We start from the raw sequence: 20,166 nt of genomic DNA on the forward strand, positions 1-20,166 counted from the left end.
TTTCTTTGAGTCATATTAACTAGAACTTGTCTTAGAATATGTTTTTAGGTGTTTTAGGTCATTAGAAAACCAAAATTCGTCCAAGTTGTGTTAGAGTCCCAAAACTGCCCAGAAAGTGGTTTTTAGGCAGTTTTGAGTGTTTGTTTGCTGTTTTGAGTCTTTTGGTTTGTTTTAGTGTTTTAGAGTTTAGTTTTGCATTCTTTGAGTCTAGTTTAGTATTTTAAACTTTGTTTTACAGATTTGAGTCAGTTAGAGTGTTTTAGCAATCCCTCCTAATCCCCGGTTTAAGAACGATCCCTACTTATCCATACTACAATTGTCAACAAGAGGGTTAATTTGTGTGTTTAGTTATTTTACGCATCAGTAACGATTAGGTGAAATTCCCTTATACTCTAGCATCAAATTCAAGCACGCAAACTAAGTTGGCCACCATAATCAACATACAAGAACAAGTTCTTAATAAAACAGATAAGTAAACCATATTCACGATTCATGAAACAATAACTGGAGGAAATCAATTCATATAAAACATATAATCATAGCTTCTAATTCACCTCCAACTATAAAGAAATTAGTTCCTCGTGCTCGCAATTAAACAAAGATAATTTAAATTAAACATTGAAATCAAAGATAGAATACACCTAAGAACGCTCCAGCAATCCAATCTTCTTGAATAGCAAGCACGGCTCCAAGTTTCTTCCTTTTTTCTCCTTCCTTAGCTGCGGCACAATGAGGGATTTATGATGAATGGTGTAGTGAATTGTGGTAGCGGGTGGTCAACTGAATGGTGCGGCATATATGTGTATTTATAGGGCTTAAGTGCAGCAACTATGTAGCAAAAGAAAAGGATTTCAAGGCCTAATTTGTATAGGAAAATAATAACACAATCCTTGAAGGAAAAGGGTCATCTAGAAGGGCAGAAACCAACAAGGAAAGGTAGAATCAGGTTTCTAGAACTTCTAGAAAGGTTTGGGGCGCCAGATTTGTAGGACAAGGAATAAGGCCTTGTAGAAAGGTTGTTTTGCTGATTCTTAGAAAAACAAGGGATAAGGTGCGGCACCTTTGTAGGAGGGGATAAGGGCTTCTAGAAACCAATTTTAATGTGTTTTATTTGTATAATTAACCCTTAGAATATAGGATAAAGTTAGATTTAGGCAAGGATAATATAAGGTTGGATAAGGTTTTGGATAATGTTCCTTCTTTTGAGCTGATTCCTTATCTTCTTTGTCTTGGATTTATTTCCTTCATCTTTTCAGCACATTCCTAGCCTCTTGAACTTCAAATTCATCCATCCCTCTTGCTCCATTCATAAGCCATCCATTTGATGCCCAAAACTGCCTCAAAATGCCCCAAATTTGCACTTTCTTGCCAACTTTGTCATTTGGACCTACAAACACACGAAAATAGCTTAAACACTCTAACGAACACAAATAAACTATGAAAATGCAAGAAAACAAGCTAACTAAGTCGCATAAATATGATCCTATCAGAGTCATAAGATAGGCAAAATAAGAAAACTAGATCATCATATTAGCGTTTCATCATGCCCTAGCAAAGGTGTCAAGTTATATAGTCATAACAATAACAATAAAAGTCATGAAAAAGAACAATAGTACCCAAAATAACAACGATGATGTGCTCCTAAACCCTATTCTCTGTTTTGGACGAATTTGTATGTATGGTACTATGTAAAGAAAACTTAGGACGCATTATATACTAGAAAAATTTTAGAAGGTCTGGTAAAAACTCTTCTAAAATGAAACAAAGACTTAAAGAATATTAGAGACAAACTAGGAAAGACTCCCTCTTGGCTTGGGAAACACTTCAATCACTTTGAATTCCAAATTTGGGTTGTTACACCTTCCATAAAGTTACGGAAAAATAGAAAGTTGTAGCTCTATGTCTTATCTTTCTAATAATATATGGCACGTCATTATAAAAATCGAGACTGCCTTGAAATTTTCATTCTTCCACAGTAGCCATATTCTGATGAGAATGTACCTTTCGCAGGATTGATTTGCAAACCTAAAATATGTTTGGCAAGCTCCATGGAAAAATATGAAAATTCAGACACAACGCTTTTCAGCCTTATACATTCCTTCTCCAACTGACCTTGTATCAAAAATCCTTCAGAAAGATGATTTATCATAAAAAGTGTCCTAAGTGCGTAGATTAGCTAAATTTGAGAAAAGAAAAATAATAAGACACTTTTAAAACCAAGACCTAACAAAACCCAAGGATAAAGATAAATTATATGAATATATAGGAAATAATGCACCTATTAGACATACTCCTTAATCACATTCATGTGCTCTGTCCAAAGACTCTTGAATCGTATCATAGAGTATTCCCATACCTTAAAATAATGTATTTTATTCCCGAGATGTATGAAATGACTATTTTAACCCTGAGTGGGTGCCTTAAGTAATATTCGAGCCTTGACTCGCAATCCAATTTCTTATTCTTTCTTATGTTTTCTTGACTATATTCATGTATGTGGATGTGAAATCGAAAACGAATTTCGAAACGAAGCTTCGAGGGCTTAATTGTAATGATCAAAAACAGGGAGGGGTAAATTGGTATTTTCATTTAGATTTTTCTAAGCGGGATTTAGCCACTCTCAGTCTCTCTTCCCTCACTTCTGTTACACACACACTTAATGTGAAATAATCGAACACGCAAATTAAACTTTAAAACACTAAATTAGACTTAAAAACACAAGACTAGACTCTAAAGACTCTAAACTGACTTAAAACACTCAAATCAGCAAAACTAAGTTACAAAGACTTAATTCTAGACCTAACAAGTGATTTGGACGAAAATAAAACTTAATTTAACTCAAAAGACTAAAAGAAAACAGATTATGACTTAAGTAACTCAAAACACACTTAAAAGACTCAAAACAGCACCATACTAACAATTAGACTCAAAACAGACGCTAGGGAGTTATTTGGACGAATTTAAGACTAATTAAGACTCAAACAATGTTTATGGACTAATTCTAACCTATATTAACTGATAGGAGCATATTTATGCGCCTTAGTTTAGCTCGTTCTTGTGCATTTATAGTGTTTTTCCTTAGTTAAGTAGTCTTTTAAGCTAGTTTTATGTGTTTTCAGGTTCTAAGGGCAAAGTATGCAAAAGGATGCATTTTGGAGCTTTTTGGAGCAAAGTTGAGCTTGGAATGGATGTCATATGCTTGGAGCCAAGAGGATGGACGAAATTGAAGATTTGAAGATGATTTTTCCTACTTGAACAAGGTTTCCTAGTCGAAGTAGGAAAGCGCCTAAGTGAAGATGGAATCCTAGTTGAATTAGGATTCCTAGTCAAAATGGGTTTCCTAGTTGAATTAGGATTCCTTGAGGATGAAGATTCCTACTCAAACAAGGTTTCCTACTTGAAGTAGGAAAGTTAAATCCAAATGGCATCAAGTTGTAGCTACAAAGAAGATTTCCAAGTCCAAGAAGGAGAAGGAATCCAGAATGAAGAAGGAATGACAAAGACAAGGTTTCCTAATCCTAATAGGCAAAGTTTCCAAATGCAATGAGGAGTCCTTATCCATTTAAGATACCTTATCCTTGTTCTAGAAACCTTATCCATCCTTGCCGTGAGTTTTCCTTGCATTAGAGGGTTTCTAGAAGCCCTAATCTGCCCTATCCTTTAAGTGCCGCACCTATCCCTTCTAGAAACCTGATTTCCTTGCCTTGCAAGGCCATCTAGAAGCCTTATCCACCTTATTCCTATCCAGCCGCACCTAGGACCCCTTTTCCCTTGCAAAATCTGATTGTTAGACCTATTTCCTTGTGGATTTGGGTTATCCAAGTCCATATCTGATTACCCTAGGGTTTTAAGTGCCTATATATACTCCTATTAACCCCTAAATCAGAAGACAACTCACCACAATTCACAAACAACTCCAGAAATTCGTCCAAACTGCTCTCCACTCTTGCAGCAGCCTCCCTACACCATTCTACACCTTTGCCGCACCATCCTTCCTCCCTAAACACTCATACATCCATCCATAATCGTTCTACACCATCCATAAGGCCCTAAACCTGTCCCTAAGTCCTTTGCCGCACCAAGGAGGATGAGAAGAATGCTTGGGAGTTCATGAAATTCAAGTTGAAGCTGCTGGAATTTCTAGGTGTTTCTTTTCCTTTGATTTCAATGTTTAAATTCAATTCTCTTTGTTTTGTGCATATGAGGAACTAAACCCCCCCTTGGCTAGGGGGGATTCGAAATACATGTTTATGCTTGCGTTATGATTTGATTACTTCTAATTGCGTTTCATAAGTTGTGAATTCAATTTACTTATCTATGTGGATTACATTGATTTGTGTGTGTTGGTTGAGAGTGCACGCTTAATTATCATGCATAAATTGAATGCTAGGATATAAGGAAATTTCACCTAATCGTTATGGAATTATATTCACAAGTAGTAAAGGTTGATGATCTCAATCGCGTTAAGTAAATTCTTGGCATAAGTTTCATGCAATCATAGTAACAAGTGCTTCGTCAATGCTTATGGTTTTCATAGAACTTAATGATTCTTGCTTGTATCTCTATTATGCAATCATGTAGGGGACTTGTGGGGAATGTTTTGGGTTGTCGTATGCAATCATCCAATTCAATAACGTTAGGAAAATCTGAAGGTTAATTTAAGCGGACCTAATTAACTTGGGGCATTGAGAATTCATGGTTTATTGAAAAGCAATTGGAAATCGTTTCGTATGCAAGTATAACATGTGTGGAGATGAACCCCTTAGCTAGCCTTCCATTCACCCATTTAAATCAAATTCGTTCTTTCAATCTGTTCTAATTTACAAAGTTTGTTTTGTTTTTAAATTCGTCCAAAACCAATCCCCCTTTGTTTTAAAGTGTCAAATTAGTTAGTAAGTGTTTTACTTTGTGTTTTTAAGTGTTTTGATTCAAGTTAAAACCCAAATTCGTCCAATTTGGTGCTTAGTGTCCAAAACTGCCCAGATTGTGTTTTTAAGGCAGTTTTGAGTGTTTTGGTGCTGTTTTGAGTCTTTTGGTTTGTTTTGGTGTTTTAAAGTTTAGTTTTGCATTCTTTGAGTCTATTTTAGTGTTTAAAACTTGTTTTTACGTTTTTGAGTCCTGTCCAAGTGATTTTGCAATCCCTCCTAATCCCCGGTCTAGAACGATCCCTACTTACATACATTGCTACAATTGATAAAAAGAGGGTTTAATTTGAGTGTCAACATAATTTTGGTGTTTTAAAGGGGGTCGTTTTGACGAAATTGAAGTAAAACTAAACAGATTGCAAACCAAAGTAAACTAGATATGAAATTGGGTGAATTGAATGGTGTAATAGGCTAGTTAGAGGGTCCTTCTCCACACATGAACATATGCAACATAAATCAATTTCTAGTATTGTTTCTTTAAACCATGAACGACAATGCCCCAAATTAATCGTGAATGCACAAATTAACTCTCAGATTTCCCTAAATTCTTTGAATTGAATGGACAACGCATCACAACCAAATTATTCTTCTCAAGTTCCCTATATGAACAGCATGGTAGGGATACATTCGAAGATCATTAAGTTCCATGGAAACCATAAGCATTGACAAGACAATTATAACTATGAACTGCATGATACTCTTGCCAAGAATCAACTTAACACGATTGTGACTAACAATCTCTACTACTTGTAATTATAAGTTCCTAACGATTAGGTGAAAGTCCTTTATAATTTAGCATCAGATTCATGTAGGTAAACTAAGTATGCATCCTTAATCAACATACAAGAATAAGTTATCAATCAAATAGATAAGTAAATCACATTCATGTTTTATGAAACAATAACTGAAGGGAATCAATTCATATTAAACATATATCCATGGCTTTGTATTCACCTCTAACTAAGAAAAACTTAGTTACACATGTTCATAGCATTTGAAAAGCAAATTGAAATAAACATTGAAACTAAAACGAGGGAAGAAAGAACTCTTAGAACTCCCAAGGATGCAGGTGGCATGTGCACAAGTTCCTCCTTCTCCAACGGAATGCACGGCAAGGATATCTTCTTCTCCAAAGTTGAGGCACAGGTTATAGAATGGTGGTTTCTGGGGCTGAAAGGATTTTAGAATGATTTGGGAGGGTTGGTTAATTGATTTGTGCGGCATATATATATATTTATAGGGCAAACTCACAGCATAATCCCTAAGGATTAGGATTGAACAATCCTTGAGGAAAAGGACTAAGTTTGGCAGAAACCAAAGATGAAAAGGTTTGAGGTTTCCAGCAGATTCTAGGGCTTCTAGAAAAGGAAGAAGCGCCATATATTTAATGTCTTCTAGAAAGGGTGATCACGTCACCAATTTAGGGTTCTAGAAGGATAAGGGTGCGGCATGAATGTAGGGAAAGGATAGTGTTGGAAATGTGCCCTAAAACCAATCATATAATGATACTTTATGGACATTTTACATGTTAAACTAATCTAGTTTAATATCAAGGGCAAAGATTATTGTTTTAAGCCGTCTCATATAAATGTTATATGCTTAAACAATAAGTCCAAGGAATATGTAATTAGGAGAATGTAATTTAAAGAAGTTAGATTCATGAGACCATTCTCTTTCGTATACATATCCTAAACGTTCCTGATCATAGGATTGCCAATTGGGCATTGACAGTCCATTAAAATCAGTACGTGCTGTGTTTCTCTCAGGGAGAGTGACTAGTCTCGAGTCATTGGTGTGATTGACACCAAGACAAGCATGTAGGTGCTCAATGGAGAATGAGTCCACTGAACACGATCAACGAGGAGTTCTCATACTCATGTCACATGAGAACTCATGGTTAGGATAATGCAAAGTAGTCCTTTGACCTAAGGCATCATAGTTGTCTTGTGGTTAGGCCCTTGATCTTTGACTATGTCAAAGTGATAGGAGCATATTTATGCACCTGAGTTAGCTAGTTCTTATGCATTTATGTTGTGTTTTCTTAGTTAAAGTAGTCTTTTAAGCTATTTTCATGTGTTTTCAGGTTTTAGAGACAAAGTGAGCAAAAGGATGCAATTTGGAGCATTTTGGAGCAAAATTGGGCTAGAATGGAGTTCATGCACATGAAGCACAAGGGATGGACGAATTTGAAGGATTGATGAAGCTAGGAATGTGTTTTGAAGTTGAAGAATTGAAGATACAAAGATTCCTAATTGAAGTGGGAAAGTGCTTAATTGAAGATGAAATCCTAGTTGAAGATGGATTCCTAGTTGAAGTTGGATTCCTAGAAGATTGAAGTTTCCTACTCAAACAAGGTTTCCTACATGAAGAAGGGAAGTTGAAGCCAAAGAATCAGCTCAAGTGAAGAAACCTTATCCAAAACATTATCCAAACCCTATCCTATCCAATCCTATCTTATCTTATCCTATCCTAATCCTATCCTAATTTAATTCCAGCTGCATGGGGGATTTATTTTCAGATTAGGACACATTAAAATTGGTTTCTAGAAGCCCTTATCCACTCCTACAAAGGTGCCACACCTTATCCCTTGTTTTTTTCTAGAAATCAGCCACAAAACAACCTTTCTAGAAGGCCTTATCCCTTGTCCTACAAAAGTGACGCCCCAAACCTTTCTAGAAACCTGATTATTCCTTTCCCCCTTGGTTTCTAAAAGCCTTAGCCTTTTCCTTCAAGGATTGTGTGTTATTATCCTATACAAATTAGGCTTTTAAATCCTTTTCCTTTGCTACATAGGGGCTGCGAATTTCAGCCTATAAATACCATCCTTTGCTGCACCATTTAGTCACCATCCTCTACCATATTTTCACTACACCATTCACCCAAATATACCTCTTGTGCCGTGAGTTTGCAAAGGAGAAGAAGGAAGAACTCTTGGAGCCGTGCATGCCATTCAAGGAGCTTGGATTGTGGAGCGTTTCTAGGTGTTTTCTATCTTTGTTTTAATGTTTAAATTTATTTATCTTTGTTTATTTGCGAGTATGAGGAACTAAACCCCCTTGGCTAGGGGGGGATTCGAAACCATGTTTATGCTTGCTATATGATTTGATTACTTCTAATTGCGTTTCATAAGTTGTGAGTTCAATTTGCTTATCTATGTGAATTAAAACTTATTCTTGTATGTTGATTGAGGGTCGACACTTAGTTTGCATGCATGACTTTGATGCTAGGATATAAGGGAATTTCACCTAATCGTTATGAACTTAAATTCACAAGTAGTAAAGGTTGTTGATCACAATCGTGTTAAGTAAATTATTGGCATAAGTTTCATGCAATCATAGTAACAAGTGCTTCGTCAATGCTTATGGTTTTCATAGAACTTAATGATTCTTGCTTGTATCTCTATTATGCAATCATGTAGGGGACTTGTGGGGAATGCTTTGGGTTGTCGTATGCAATTCATCCAATTCAATAACTTAAGGAAAATCTGAGGGTTAATTTAAGCGGACCTAATTAACTTGGGGCGTTGAGAATTCATGGTTTATTGAAAAGCAATTGGAAATCGTTTTATATGCAAATGTGACATGTGTGGAGATGAACCCCTTAGCTAGCCTTCCATCCATTCAAATCATCCGAATTCGTTTTAAAATCTGTTTTAGTTTACAAAGTTTTGTTTTGTTTTTAAATTCGTCCAAAATCAATCCCCCTTTTCTTTGTTGAGTCATACTAGTTAGAAATCAATTTAGTTTGTGTTTTTAAGTGTCTTGAGTCAAGTTATAATCAATTTTCGTCCAAATTCGTCCTGAGTGTCAGAAACTGCCCAGAAAGTGTTTTAAGGCAGTTTTGAGTATTTGTTTGCTGTTTTGAGTCTTTTTGTTTGTTTTGGTGTTTTAAAGTTTAGTTTTGCATTCTTTGAGTCTAGTTTAGTGTTTTAAACTTGTTTTTACGTATTTGAGTCAGTTTTCAAGTGATTTAGCAATCCCTCCTAATCCCCGGTGATAGGAGCATATTTATGCACCTTAGTTAGCTAGTTCTTATGCATTTTCGTTATGTTTTCTTTGTTAAAGTAGTCTTTTGAGCTACTTTCATGTGTTTTCAGGTTTAAAGGGCACATTACAAAAAATGATGCAATTCGGAGCATTTGGAGCAAAATTGAGCTGGAATGAAGTGTAGGCTTTTGGAGCACAAGGAATGGACGAGTTTGAAGGTCAAAGGAGCTTAAGAAATGAAGAAATGAAAGTGAAGAACAAAGAAGTCGGAATTGGAAACCAAAGTTTCTAATGTTGGAAGCTTCTATTCTTGGAGGTTTCCGTATTTGTGAGTTTCTATTCTTGGCGTTGGGCTTTTGGATGACCTATCCTTACCTCTTGGACTTGAGCCGCACTTCCTAGCCATTCTCTCTTAATTTCTGACTTATTAGGGCCTTTAGTTGTGGATTTGAGTTATACAAATCCCTGTCTAAAACTAAGTGGACCTAAGCCCTAATTCTTTGTGGATATTCACCATATGCCGCACCTAAACCCTAGCCCATTTCCAAATCTGATCTCCCTAATCCTATGCCACACCTAGGGTTTTAAATACCTGATTTCCTTGCCTTGCAAGGCATTCTAGAAGCCTTAACCTTAGCCCACTAAACCAGCCGAACCCTAGGCCTTTTCCCATGCAAAATCTGATTGTTTTAACCTATTTTCTGTTGGATGTGGGCTTCTAGAAACCCTAATCTGATTGCTAGGGTTTTTAAGTGCCTATATATACTCCTTTAAAGCTTTTGGCCAAAAACACCACCTCCCATATCATCCATTCTCTCCAGAAATCTACCCTAAGCCTTGCCGCAACCACCACATCATTCTCCCTAGTTCTAAGTCTCTGCCGTGCCCCCTAATCCCCTTAACCCTTCTACCCTATTCAAATAACCATTCATCCACCACAGCCGCACCTTTCCACCACCATCACCACCTCGTGCAGCCACCATTGAAGGAGAAAGAAGTAGTGCCGTGCAGTCCAAAGGAGGGAGAAACCTTGCACATGCAATCTGCCATTAGTGGAGTGTTTGGAGTTCTTTCTTCTCTTGTTTCTGTTTTCATGTTTAATTTAATTTGCTTTTCAATTATGTTAAACATGTGGAACTAATTTCTTTTTAGTTAGAGGCGAATTTGAAGCCATGGACATACGTTGGTTATGATTTGATTTACTCCAGTTATGAATTCATGAACTTTAGATGTGGTTTACTTTTCTGTTTTGATTAAGAACTTGTCTATGTATGTGGGTTGAGGGTCGACACTTAATTTGCATGCCTAAACTTGATGCTAGGATATAAGGGAATTTCACCTAATCGTTATGAACTTATATTCATAAGTAGTAAAGATCGCTAGTCACGATTGTGTTTAAGTAAACCCTAGGCTGGATTAACATGCGTATTCCATAGTTATGAATGCCTAGTTGATGTTCATGATTTCCGTTGAACTTAATGATCTTTGTTGAATATCTCTATCATGCGTATTCCATAGTTAGGGACTTTGATGAGGAATAATTTGGTTTTAATGCGTATCCCATTCAATCCAATGAATCTAGGGAAATCTGAAAGTTAATTTAAGCGAACCTAATTAACTTGGAGCATTGTCATTCATTGTTTGTTGAAGTCATAACTGGGAATCAAATTATATGCATATGTTCATGTGTGGATAAGGAACCCTCTAACTAGTTTCTCACCATTCTATTTCATCACAATCTGTTTTGTTTGAAGTTTGTTTACAAGTCTCTGTTTTAATTTCAATTTCGTCAAAATCAATCCCCCATTTATTTTAAAGTGTTAGATTAGTTAGAAATCAATTTAGTTTGTGTTTCTAAGTGTCTTGAGTCAAGTTTTAGTCCAATTTCGTCCAAATTAGTGTTAGGTACTCAAAACTGCCCAGAAAGTGGTTTTAAGGCAGTTTTGAGTCTTTTAGTTGCTGTTTTGAGTTTTTGGTTGATTTAAGTGTTTTAAACTCTAGTTTTGCATTAATTGAGTCTAGTTTAGTGTTCTACATTATGTTTTTATGTTCTTGAGTCAGTTTCACATTGATTAGCATCCCTAGTTAATCCCCGGTTTAGAACGATCCCTATTTGCTCATATACTACAATTGTCATCCATAGGGTTTAATTTGTGTGTAAGTTAATTTTCACATCAAATTTTGGCGCCGTTGCCGGGGATTAGCAAAATTGCTAATCCCTTGTGTTTTTGCCGTGTGTTTTTAATATAATTTACCTAGTTTTCTTATTTTGTTTTGTTTTCTTGGTTTAGGTACTAGTGCATGACGCGGAGTTCTCAAACTGTACATGCACATATCTTGGACTTTAACGACGATTTTGAACGTGATTTGAGAAGAAAGAGGAGGCATCCCGAACCTAGTGAACCTAGTTCAAGTTCAGAGGCCGAATCTGAGTTTGAAGAAGTGGAAGAAAAAGTTATGGCAGCGGACAATCGGACCATTAAAGAGCTTTCGGCCTCGGGGTTGACCAATGCCGCACCATTATGCATTCAATACCCCGCGGCTGCCCAAGGCAAGACCGATGAATTCGAGTTGAAGTCAAGCTTGTTGCACCACATTCCGAAATACCATGGGCTTTCCATGGAAGATCCCAACAAGCATCTCAAGGAGTTCGAGGTCGTTTGTTCGAGCATGACACCCATAAATGTCGACGGGAACATTCTGATGATGAAGGCTTTTCCATTCTCACTTGTGGAAAAGGCGAAGGATTGGCTTTACGAGTTAGCACCCGGAACGGTTACATCTTGGGATAGTATGAAAAGAGCTTTCTTGGAGAAGTTTTTCCCAACTTCAAGAGTCATTCTCTTGAGGAAACGGATTAGTGGCATCAAACAAAATCAAGGTGAATCGTTTCCTTCTTATTATGAACGTTTTAAATCACTTGTTGCTTCTTGTCCACAACATCAAATGAAGGAGGAGCTACTCATTCGATACTTCTACGAAGGACTCCTTCCCATGGAACGCCAAATGCTTGATGCCTCGGCGGGAGGTGCGTTGGTGGATAAAACTCCGGGGGCTGCAAAAGTTCTAATTGCCAACCGAGCACATAATGCACAACAATACGAAGGTGTTGGACAAAGAGACCCCCCACGGCCACAAGTGAATGAGGTAAGTTCTATGCCCGAAATTCAATCCCAATTAGCTAACCTTACCTCTATTGTTTCTCAGTTGGCCGAGGGAATGAAGATTCATGGACCAAGTGTGTGTGGCGTGTGCTCTATGCAAGGACATGCCAACGATCAATGCCCTAAATTGATGGAGAATGGGGGTTGGGAATCTGCCAATGCCGTGGGTTTTGGGAACCAAAATCAACCCCGCCATGATCCATACTCTAATTCCTACAATCCGGGGTGGAGAGACCATCCAAATTTCAAATGGCGGGATCCTCAACAAACCCAACAACAAGGAGGATTTAGGCAGCAACCACCGGGCTTTTATACAAAGCCATTCGTCCCCAATCAAAACCAAGTGCAATTTGCCCCACCAACCTCAGGTACGTCTTTGGATAATGATCAAGTTGTTAAGTTACTTACTACTTTGACGCAGGAAGTACAAACTCAAAATAAGGAGAGACAAATCCAAGACAAACGGGTGGATAATTTGGAGAAGCAAATGGGTCAAATTGCCGAATTCATGGGGCAAATTAGAGAACAAGGCAGATTGCCTAGTTCAACCGTTGTGAATGATATGATATTAACTAGCACACAAATTAAACCCTCTTTTTGTCAAATTGTAGCAAAGATGTAAGCATTTGACGAAGCATTAACTAGCACACATAAGCATTGACGAAGCATTTGTTACTATGAATTGCATGAAACTTATGCTAAGAATTCATTCAACGCGATCGTTTTCAAGCGATCTTCACTACTTGTGATTATAAGATTGTAACTATTAGGTGAAACTCCCTCATAATCTAGCATCATATTCATGCATGAAAACTAAGCGTGCACTCTCAATCAACATACACAAATAAGTTATCAATCAAATAGATGAACGAATTGAATCCATAACTTATGAAATAACAACTGAATGTAATCGAATCAAATTGCAAGCATGTACATGGTTTCGAATCACCCCCCAACTAAGGGGGTTTAGTTCCTCATACTCACAACACAAAGTTTATTGAATTGAAACATCGAAGACATAAGAAAGATTACACCTAAAATGCCAAAGAATTCCACTTTGAATTCTGCACAGCAAGCTCCTCTTTCTTCTTCTCCTTGCTGCGGCAGAGAGGGTTTAGGGGATTTTTGGGTAGTTTTGGATGATTTTGGACGAGGGAGAATGGTGGAAAAATGTCTAGGATGGGTGTAGGGCACAGCTAGGAAGGTTTGGGGTCAGAAAATATGGAGTTGGGTGAAGGTTGGGCTCGGCAAAGGTGAGGGACAGGTTCTGGCGTGAATGGAGTTTTCTGGATGTGTTTTTGGGTTTTGAAAGGTAGATAGGATAGTATGGTGGTGCGGCAAGGTGTGGGAATGGTTTATGGAGGTGGAGAATGGTGTATGGATGTGTGGAATGGTGCTGGAATGGATGGAAGCTGCGGCAAAAGGTGGGAAAGGTTGCTGGAATGGGTGGTGGCTGCGGCAAGGAGGGGATTAGGGTGATGGTGATTTTCTGATTTGTGTAGAGGGAATGATCTGTGCGGCTAGGGTGTAGAAATATATATATAGGCACTTAAAAACCCTAGCAAATCAGATTAGGGCCTTTAAAACACAAATCCATCAGAAATTAGGTTGAAACAATTAGACGTTTAGTGGGAAAAAAGGGCCTAGGGTGCGGCTGGTATGTGGGCTAAGGTTAGGGTTTCTAGAAACCCTAACAAGGCAAGGCAAAGTGATTCTAGAGGGCCCAGGTGCGGCATAGGATGAAGGTCCATAAGGAATTTGGGTTTAGGACATCTAAAAGCCCAAAGCCAAGAATAGAAACTCACGAAAATGGAAACCTCCAACTTTTAGAAACTTTGGTTGCCAATTCCGATTTAGGAAAGATCAACCCAAAATGGAAACTTTTAGGCTTAGCTTTCCTACTTCAAGTAGGAAACCTCAACTCTTCAACTCTTCAATTCCATCCCAACCTTGTGTTCCAAGCATGTCCTTTTCAATCCAAGCTCACTTTCTTGCTCCAAAAGCTCCAATTTGCATCATTTCATGTAATACGTCCTTTAACCTGAAAACACATGAAAGTAGCTTAAAAGACTACTTTAACGAAGAAAACATAACGAAAATGCATAAGAACTAGCTAACTAAGGCGCATAAATATGCTCCTATCAAATTCCCCCACACTTAGCTTTTGCTAGTCCTCGAGCAAAACAAACAAAAGAAAAAAAACAAAACGAAACAAACTAACCAAAACAAAACCTAAACCTTCCAACGTTTGCCTCAGGGATTTCCAATGCACATGACATGTTAAAGGTTGTTATCCCCACATATTTGAGTCATCTTTACACAAGCATATACTTAATTAAAGCCACTACTCACTAGTTCACAAGTAATCAATTAAAATAATGCTTTGAATGTAGTAACATGCCTTAGAGAATTCCCTCAATTCCTTACAAGATATACACTCTATTTTCACTCAGATTTTCTAACTCCACACCCTACACTAGTCATATGTGAGAAGATTGATGTAGAAATGAAAACGAATGCTCACATATATGTATCACAAAGAACGCAATTTCTAGAGTTAAGACGCATGTTTAGATATGATCTCATGAATGGAATGCTACTACTTAGATGCGAGAACCAGTGACACCATATGCTCATACCAAATTCAAACTCCACAAATTGAAACACATAACACTCAAGATAGAAGTTAAGGGTTGTAATGGGGCTTGGGGTGTTGGTTAACAAGGAAAGGATAAGGAAAACAAACGTTCTTCAAGCAATAGTAAGCAAAGCAATGAAATTAAGACTTAGAATTCACTTAGATTGCAGAAATTAACTTTAAAACACAAGGGGGATACTTAAACAACTCCTTAGGGTCAAATTCATTGTTTTGGACCCTTACTTCAACAAACAATACTTTGGAACTCTTTTTCTCATACTTTTCATACTTTTTCTTCATTCTTCTCATATTTTTTTTTCTTCAATTTTTCTTTTTCCACGAAATTTTTTTTTTTTTTCTTTTCTTTTCTTTGCCGTGCCTATGGCACACAATTCCTCATGAAAAACACTTCCCCCACACTTATTTTCTGCTAACATAGATCAAAAGGAATTCAATTCGAATCATGCTTTACTATGCTTTAAGAACAAGGGTATGGATAGTCCTAATCTAGGCTAGGTGAGGGTAATGTGGGTTAACAAAGAAAAGGCTAAACAAAGCTCAACGGGGTTAAAAACCTACAAAACAATATGACATAGGGGATTCATGGCTTTTTGGCTAGGGTGGTGGTAACTACACAACTTCATGTTGAATATGTGTTATGCAAATCAATAACATGCTTTGAATGAAATGGGCATGAGTTCTAGCATTTGGAACTAAATGATGAAACGCCTTCTAAGTAGCAACCAAGCAAATAATAATGAGATCATGCAACGACTTAGAAAACAAAGAATGCACAGATTTTAACTCTCCAAATAAACGTTTAGGCTCAAGTCTCACAAGGTTGTAGCGTTAGTTTGAGTTCCTTCCTTCAAGCATGTTACAAAAACTGATTTTTTTCTTTTATGATTGCATGTGAATTCATAAGTTATAACCACAACTAAGCATACACAAAGAGTAAATCAAACTTTCATCCATGTTAATCACTCTCTTTAACAGCCATGTAATTACAAACCGAATCCTCATCATTGTGTTGGAAGGTACCCTAAGACACAAACAAACACACAAAAACAACTCTTTTTGGGTTTTTAAAACAAATTTTTCAAATTTTTATGTAATTTTCGGATTTTTACTTCAAAACACATTAAAACACATCAAAACTGCTCAAAAACACTTAAAAACAGCAAGGAACAAGTCTTCAAGTTTAGGGTGATAAAATCCCACGAATTTGCATCTAAAACACTTAGTTACCCCCCCACACTTAAATCAAACATTGTCCTCAATGTTTCAAGCATAAAATCACACTAAACAAAAAGAAACACACAAACAGCAACTAAAACAACTAAATAGGCAGATTCGAAATAAATAACAAAGGGAAGAGTTTAGGAACGCAAATCTGGAATTGGAGTGATTCCTTGGTCTTCCTTTGTTGAATTGCATGGGTTGCCTCCCAAGTAGCGCTTTCTTTTACGTCTTGCAGCCGGACGAAAAACACAATCATGCCCCATTGGAGCCCACGGCACTCTCATACATTGCATCTTTGAACGGTAATGGATAGTGATGTTCGTTGATGGGTGCGTTGTGTTGCCTAAGGTTCACGTACATGCGCCCACCATCGGGGATTTGCTTGGGTACCTGCACCATAGAAGGGAACCACCTCTTAATTTTAATGGGAATTGGATTTGGACTAGGTGCCTTACCTTGGTGTTGTGATGAAGTGGCAGCAACATGAACTGTTTTCCTCATGGTATTCTCGGCCACATGGGGTATCTTAAGGGCAGTGGCCGTGGGGTCCTCATGCTCCACTCCAATTCGCTCATCTTGCATGGTTCCTGAAGCAACCTCCAAGAATAGAAACTTCCAACTTTTAGAAACTTTGGTTGCCAATTCCGATTTAGGAAAGATCGACCCAAAATGGAAACTTTTAGGCATAGCTTTCCTACTTCAAGTAGGAAACCTCAAATCTTCAACTCTTCAATTCCATCCCAACCTTGCGTTCCAAGCATGTCCTTTTCAATTCAAGCTCACTTTTTGCTCCAAAAGCTCCAAATTGCATCATTTCATGTAATACGTCCGCTAAACCTGAAAACACAAGAAAGTAGCTTAAAAGACTACTTTAACAAAGAAAACATATCAAAAATGCATAAGAACTAGCTAACTAAGGCGCATAAATATGCTCCTATCAAAGGTTATGGATAATGTTTTGGATAAGGTTTCTTCACTTCAAGTAGGAATCTTTAATCTTCTAGAAATCCAACTTCAACTAGGAATCCATCTTCAACTAGGAATCCATGTTTGACTAGGACTTCATCTTCAATTAAGCACTTTCCCACTTCAATTAGGAAACTTTGCATCTTCAAGTCTTCAACTTTGAAACACATTCCGAGCTCTTCAATCCCTCAAATTCGTCCATTCATTGTGCCCCACATGCATGAGCTCCATTCTAGCCCAATTTTGCTCCTGAATGCTCCAAATTGCATCCTTTTGCTCACTTTGTCTCTAAAACCTGAAAACACATGAAACTAGCTTAAAAGACTAACTTTAACTATGAAAACACAACATAAATGCATAAGAACTAACTAACTAAGGCGCATAAATATGCTCCTATCAATTTTTAACATGTCATATGCATTGGAAATCCCTAAGACAATTGTTGGAAGGTCTAGGTTGTGTTTTGTTTTGTTTTGTTTTGCTCGAGGACTAGCAAAAGCTAAGTGTGGGGGAATTTGATAGGAGCATATTTATGCGATTTAATTAGCTTGTTTCCTTGCATTTACGTCGCTAGTACTTAGTAATTTTAGCATTTTAAGCTATTTTCGTGCAATTTCAGGTTTTAAGGACAAAGTATGCATACATGTGCATTTTGGAGCCTTTTGGAGCAGTTTTGGGCATCAAATGGATTGCATATGCTTGGAGGTAAGAAGATGGACGAAATTGAAGATCAAATGAGCATAGGATTGAATGATGATGTGAAGAATTGGATTCAAGACAAATAAAGAACAAAGTGTTCAAAATTGGAAGCGAAAGTTTCTAAAGTTGGAAGTTTCTATTCTTGGAGGTTTCCATTCTTGATAGTTTCTATTCGTGGCTTGGAAGTTTCCTAATCTTTCCTCACCTATGTTCCAGCCACAAAGGGATTCCAAAACATATTAGGGCACTTAATTGGTTGTTCTAGAAGCCCTAAACCTTCCCTAAAGTCCTTGCCGCACAAAAGCATCCTTTCTTTCTTATTTTCTGATCTTAAAACCACATTCCCTTTTATTCAAGTAACCAGCCACACCTTTCCCCTCTTTCTTACCTATTTTCTGACCCAAAATTACATTCCCCTTTGTTCTAAATCCTTGCCATACAAGGGGATAGGATTCTTACCTATTTTGTGCCTCAAAACACATTCCTAAATCCGCCCTACAATCTTTGCCGAATTTCCCTTCCTTTTCTCTATAATTCCTGCACCTTACTTGCCTATTTTCCATTGATTTCTGACTTTTAATTATAGGACAAAATAGCTAAGTTATTTCTTTCCCTAAAACTCATAAAAACCGTGCCCTAGCCCTATATAAAACCCCTTTTTGCTGCAAACTGAGGGGCCTCTTCTAATCGGCCATTCCACACTCCACCCTTCACCATAACCAACCTATTTCCATCCACCACCACAAATCACCAGAAAAACCTTCACCCATCCCTTGTGCCGCAACAAAGAAGAAGGAAGGAGACCCTTGGACGTGCTTGCCATTCAAGACGTTGGATTGTTGGAGCGTTTCTAGGTGTTTTCATTCTTTGTTTTTAATGTCTAAATTTATGTATCTTTGTTTTGCGTTTATGAGGAACTAAGCCCTTCTTGGCTAGGGGGCTATTCAATACCATGATTATATTTGCATTATGAATTGATTACCTTCAGTTGTTATTTCATAAGTTGTGAATTCAATTTGCTTAACCGTTTGATTGATAACTTATTCTTGTATGTTTATTAAGAGTGCACACTTAGTTTTCATGCAAGGATTTGAAGCTAAAATATAAGGGAGTTTCACCTAATAGTTACAAACTTATATTTGCAAGTAGTGGAGGTCGCTTATAAACGATCGTGTTAAGTGAATTCTTGGCAAAAGTTTCATGCTTTTCATAGTTACAATTGCCTTGTCAATGCTTATAGTTTTCATGAAACTTAATGATCTTTGATTGTACCTTTATTGTGCTTTTCACGTAGGGGACTTTTAGAGAATGCTTTGAATTGTTGTATGTGCTTTCCCATCCAATTCATTAACTTAAGGAGAACTTGAAGGTTAAAAAAGTGTTGTCACAGTTAACCTGGAGTATTGAGTTTCATGACTTATTGAGAGAAGCAATTGGAAATCAATTTGAATACAAGTGTGTCATGTGTGGGGAAGAACCCTCTAGTTACCCCATATCTCATCAATTCACCTAAATTTGCTTAAGAATCTGTTTAAATTGTTCTTGTTTTAATTTACTTATTTTCGTCCAAAACCAAATGATACGAGCATATTTATGCGCCTTAGTTAGCTAGTTCTTATGCATTTCCTTGGTGTTTTCTTAGTTAAAGTAGTCTTTTAAGCTAGTTTTATGTGTTTTCAGGTTTTAAGGCCAAAGGATGCAAGAAGATGCATTTTGGAGCTTTTTGGAGCAAAATTGGGCTTGGAATGATTATCACATAATTGGAGCCAAGGTTTGGACGAATTTGAAGACTTGAAGATAATGATTCCTACTTGAACAAGGTTTCCTAGTTGAAGTAGGAAAGTGCTTACATGAAGGAGGATTCCTAATCGACGAAGGATTCCTAATCAACGAAGGATTCCTAATTGAAGATGGATTCCTAATCACATGAGGATTCCTAGAAGAACAAGGATTCCTCCTCCAACAAGGATTCCTACTTGAAGTAGGAAAGTTAAGCCAAGGTTTCCTACTTTGGTTTGATTTTTCCTAATTGTCCCTAAAAGTTCCAGCAATTATGAAGACTTCCTAAGCATTCTAGGACATCAAATACACATTTCTTGCACCTTTTGAACCCTTGCCGCACCCCCCTTGGTATTTCCTCTTTCTTATTTCCTGATTCTAGGCTTTAAAACACTTTCCTTTTGTGTTTTTAACCCTAGCCGAATTTCCCTTGCTATTTCCTTTAATTTTCTGATTTGTTTCCTTAATTCTAGAAGCTTTAAACTTAATTCCTGATTACCTAATTAGTCTAGGGTTTTTAATTTCCTAATCCCTTTAAATAAACATGTTTGTGCAGCCACAAACATCTCCATTCAGCCACACACTCTCCCAAATTCGTCAAAACCCATCCACAACCTCAGAAACCAGTCCTCCTCCATCTCTGCCGATTTCCACCACCATTCTTCATCTCCACACCTTCCACACAACACCCATACACTACCCCCAAGCCTTGCCGTGCCCCTACACCATCCATAATCCATTCTACATCACAAAAACCCCCCAGAAAT

This window comes from Malus domestica, chromosome 13 (assembly GCF_042453785.1).
Source record: "Malus domestica chromosome 13, GDT2T_hap1".
Lineage (NCBI taxonomy): Eukaryota > Viridiplantae > Streptophyta > Magnoliopsida > Rosales > Rosaceae > Malus > Malus domestica.